The 4,948-nt window shown below is 42.8% G+C and overlaps 1 non-coding gene across 1 annotated transcript; it reads left to right on the top strand.

The window, feature by feature from the left end:
* Positions 1-2,894: 2,894 nt before the first annotated feature.
* Trnas-uga (transfer RNA serine (anticodon UGA)) lies at positions 2,895-2,969 on the top strand. Its single transcript has one exon. It is a non-coding gene; the product is annotated as a tRNA-Ser (tRNA).
* Positions 2,970-4,948: the final 1,979 nt, after the last annotated feature.

Genomic DNA, 4,948 nt, shown 5'->3' with positions numbered 1-4,948 from the left:
CCTTTACATATTTTATTTAGCTCCGGGCAATCACCTCGCAAGCACTTTCTTTCTTATTACTAACTTAAAATTAAATTGAAATTCTTGGTGCAACCTCAATTTTCTGCTTCAGCTTGTTGAAGAAATATCAGTTCATGTCCATCACTATAAACAATTTTTCCATACTTAACATTTAATACTTAAAGTTTACATGTAGTAGCCGTTACCATGTAGTCAGTGCGCTGTTCAACACAATACTTATCATTAACAGTTCACACAAGGAAATTTCCAGTACACAAGAGGCAGGAAACCGAAACAGATTCTATCTGCAGTTGAGGCTGTGTCTGTAAACTAACTCTTTGTTTCAATGGACCAATCGCTCCCGATATGGAGCAGCCCTGAATCGGCAATGATAAAACTTTTGAAACAGAAGACACCTGTCTGAAGAGACATGATGACATCACATTGATGTTTGCTCCTGTATCAACAATGGCTGTGACAGGAATGTTGGCAATAGAAATCTTAATCGAAGCCTGGACCTGTTCATCATAAATGTCATTAATGTCTTGAGCTTCTAGGTCAGGTGCAAGGTCATCTCGTAAGTCGGTCTCATGGTCGTACCGTATCGCATTAACATACTCAGAATCAGAGTATTCGTTAGTACCCCCACTGGAACCGGCAGCGACCTCTAGGAGGCTGAAAGGTGCTGCCTCTAATTTTCCGCAGGATGTTTAACCTGTTTGTCATTCATGGCCTTAAGTGTTTGTTCCGTTTCATATTGGTGCTGGTTATGTGGTACAGATGCCGGTGTAGAGAGGTAAAATCCACTGGGTGCATTCACTTGTGAATAAAATACTTGAGACGGCGGCTGTCGCCCGATCTTTTGGTTGCCGGCAGAACCATTTCCTTGTGAAGGAAAGTTCGCATTTGGTACCGTTTGAAAATTGTTCCGCGGTCCTCTATTCTGTGAATAGTTGTTCTTATGTTGTGCTGGGTGGCCTCCGCCTTGCCCATGCCACTTGCTATATTTCGACCTATAACTTTGATTGTACACTGGCCCATTTGAAAAATTACCACTAGTTTGTGGAGAATTTCCATACTGCTCAGGCGCAGAATTAAAGGGTGGGTTTCCGTACTGATGTTGTACCTGGTGGTTGTAAATTGGGTGGTATCTCTGCTGATTACTGTAATTGGTTTTCTGCTTCCATTTAAAGTTATTGCCATTTGCGTTTTCATAACGGCTGGCAGGTTGGCAACAGCGGTCGCAGTAGCTCGCTCTCTCCTTCGGCGCATTGTTGTCCGCGTGCGATGCATTCTGCTGGCTGCCAGGGAAGAATTTGCCGCTGCCAACCTTGGAGCGCACATCCTCGCTAATTAAATCTAAGGAATCCAGCACAGAAAGGAATACATCCGTGTCTTCTTCGGACACATTTACTAATTTCTCTCTAATAGACACAGGGAGTTTGCTTTTGAGAATCATAATTACGTCCTTGGAAGAAATCGGAGAATCCCAGAATTTAATTTTTGCTAGATACTTCTCGAAGTATCGCCGGAGACTTCCATGCTTCTCATTGAAAATTTCCGCACCATACACCTCCTTCCTTAATCTTTGCTGTACCCCATTACTCCAAAATTTTGCCAAGAACATTTTCTCAAACTCTTCATAATTCCTACACGTGTCTACCATTTCCGTTCCCCATAATGCTGCATCACCAGAAATAAAGCCAGTGACGAACTGAATACGCTGTCTGTCTGTCCAGCTCCTGGGAAATATGCCGGAAAAATTCTTTAGGAACACGATGGGGTGTATTTCTCGCTTCTGCGGAAGAAAAACAGGAAAAGTGCGATGCTTAATCACACTTTCCTCTTGCATTAAACTCACGATTGTGGGCGGATCATTTATTTTCCCTACTCGGGACTCAACAGGACTGTTGTTTTGCATGTAATCAGGCGGTGAACAATAAGGAGTTGACTGACATTCGTCACCGTCTAAAGAGTTGTTCCCTATAGTTTGCGTATGCGTGTGCGGATTTTCTACACAGTTTCTCAGCATTCTGACTTCGTCCACTACTTGCTGCTTCCACTCGGGAAGATCCCGTGTAAGTGTCCTCCGAATCTGTCCCAATTCAGAAACCACTGTGTCTCCCGACTTACCAGGAGCAGCTAAGATTTCATAAGTTACATCCTTGACAGTCTCCCTAAGCTCCTCCCTGACCTTCTTTTCGATAAAAATATCTTTACCCTTTATCCATTCACCGTAGTGTTCCGACAATGCCTCCGTGTGTGCTTTCACGGTGCTCTTAACCTGTTCTTCAATATTGATTGAGTCTATCTGCCTCGACAGAAGCTGCTTATTGTATTCATGCAGAGACCTCCCACCCTCTCTCCTCTGCGATTCGTTTTCCATGCTGCCCCCCCCCTACCCCACGCCCCACTCCCCACTTTCCACCATTACCAAGCTGACTACTCCTTAATGTCTCAGTATGTGTCATATCATCCAACCTCTTCTTCTAATCAAATTGTAACGTAATTTTTCACCTTATTCGATTTATTACCTCCTCATCAGTTATTCTACCTGCCCATTACATCTTCAGCATTCTTCTGTGGCACCTCATTCCAAAAACATTTTTATCTTCTTGTCTCTACTGCATATCTTCCAAGTTTCAAGTCCGCACAAGGCTACACTGCAGACAAATATAAGTACAGAATGAGATTTTCACTCTGCAGCGGAGTGTGCGCTGATACGAAACTTCCTGGCAGATTAAAACTGTGTGCCGGACCGAGACTCGAACTCAGGGCGTTTGCCTTTCGTGGGCAAGTGCTCTATCAGCTGAGCTACCCAAGCACGACTCACGCCCTGTCCTCACAGATGAGGTACTGGAAGAAGTAAATCTGTGAGGACGGGGCGTGAGTCTTGCTTGGGTAGCTCAGTTGGTAGAGCACTTGCCCGTGAAAGGCAAAGGTCCCGAGTTCGAGTCTCGGTCCGGCACACAGTTTTAATCTGCCAGGAAGTTTCAAATTTAAGTACAGACTGAGTAACACGAGGGATAGTCTACAACCCTGTCTCCCTCCATTCTCAACCACTGCTTCCCTTTCATGTCCTTCGACTTGATAACTGCAGTCTGATTTCTGTACAAATAAAAAATAATCTTTCACTCTCTGTATTTTATCCCTGATGGATTCAGACTTTTTAGAGTGTAGTCCACCCAACATTGTCAAACGTTTTCTCTAAAGCTTGAAATGTTATAAAAATAAGTTTGTCTTTCTTCTACTTAACATAAGACTTTGCCTCAAGTATTCTTGCATTTCTCCAGAACCCAAATTGATCTTCTCCTAGGTCGGCTTCCAGCAGTTTCTCCGTTCTTCTGTATATGATTAGTGTCATTATTTTGCAAACATAACTTATTAAACTGATTGGTTAGGTTTCAGGACCAGCTTTCTTTGAAACTGGAAGCATTATATTCTTCTTGAATCTGAAGGTATTTCCCCTATTTAATTTATCTTGCACACCATGGGAAATAGTTTTGTGTTGACTGTCTCTCGCAAGGACTCCAGTAATTCTGAGGGAATACCGTCTATCCAAGGGGCCCTAGTTTCTTCTTATGCCTTTCTGCGCTCTGCCAAAACCTTCTAGCAGTATCGTAACTTGTATCTCATCTTCATCCTCTGTCTCTTGGCCGGCCTTCGTGGCCGAGCGGTTGTAGGCGCTTCGTCCTGCCTTGGGCATGGATGTGTATGATGACCTTAGGTCAGTTAGGTTTAAGTAGTTCTAAGTTCTAGGCGACTGATGACCTCAGATGTTAAGTCCCATAGTGCTCAGAGCCATTTGAACCATTTTTACTGTCTCTTGTCTTACCGAAATTTTTTTATAAAGATTATTTCCTCTATATGGAAATTCCATACAGTACTTCCTCCGGCTCTTAATATTCATACAATTGCTTTTCTCATCTCCAAAGGCCTCTTTAATTGGCCGGTAGGTGGCGTCTATCTTTTAATAGTTATGCATCTTCCTACAGCTTTGCAATTGCTCTCTAGCCGTTTTGTGTTTCCTGTAATTTGCAGCGTTAGACGTCTGTATTCCCTTACTCTTACTTCAGCTGCTGTATGTCCACACTGGTGCTCTAACGGTAAAGCGTCTGGAAACTAAGACGTCACAGGGCTGAACTCCAGCCTGACTGGATTTTTCAATTTTTATTTTAACCTAGCTTTCAAATATCAACTCGATGAAGAGTCGCTAGAAACGACACATGGTTCGGATTCCACAATGAAGTGTAAGTGCCTCTTCCCCTTTTGGATAGGTGGGGTTGGCTGGGGACACACTACTCGCCGAAGTGTCGTCCAGTTGAAATACTTGCATCAGGTCAGTAAGCCACAGGATTATTATATATTATTACTTGCTGCACTTTTATATTTTCTCCTTTCATCAGTTAAGTTCAATAGCTCCTGTGTTATCCAAGATCTCTGCTAATCCTTGTCCTTTTATTTATGTGATCCTTTTTTTGCCTTCACCACGTTTCAAAGCTACCCATTCGTCTTCTGTTGTGTTCCTTTTCCTTCTTTCAGTCTAAAGTTACGCAATGCCCCATCTGAAACTCACAACAGCTACTGATTGGTTCAGTTTATCCAGGTCCGGTCTCCTTAAATTCCCAACCTTTTGCGGTCTCTTCACCTTTAATCTGCAGTTCGTATCCAACAAATTATGGTGAGGGTCCACATCCTCCCCCTGGAAATATTTTGTAGTTTGAAATCTGGTTGCAAAACCTGTGTCTTACCTTTATGTAATCAGCCTGAAACCTTCCAGTGTCTCCAAGTCTCTTTGACGTATACAACCTTCTTCCATCATTTGATGAATATATTATGTTCTGTGCAAAATTCTGTCAGGTGGATTCCTTTTGCATTCCTATTCTCACCCGGTTTTCTACAATTTTTTCTTCTTTATTTTTACCTGCTGTCGAATTTCAGTCCGCCA

This window comes from Schistocerca serialis, chromosome 8 (assembly GCF_023864345.2).
Source record: "Schistocerca serialis cubense isolate TAMUIC-IGC-003099 chromosome 8, iqSchSeri2.2, whole genome shotgun sequence".
Taxonomy (NCBI): domain Eukaryota; kingdom Metazoa; phylum Arthropoda; class Insecta; order Orthoptera; family Acrididae; genus Schistocerca; species Schistocerca serialis.
This window is presented reverse-complemented; position numbering and strand designations above follow the sequence as displayed.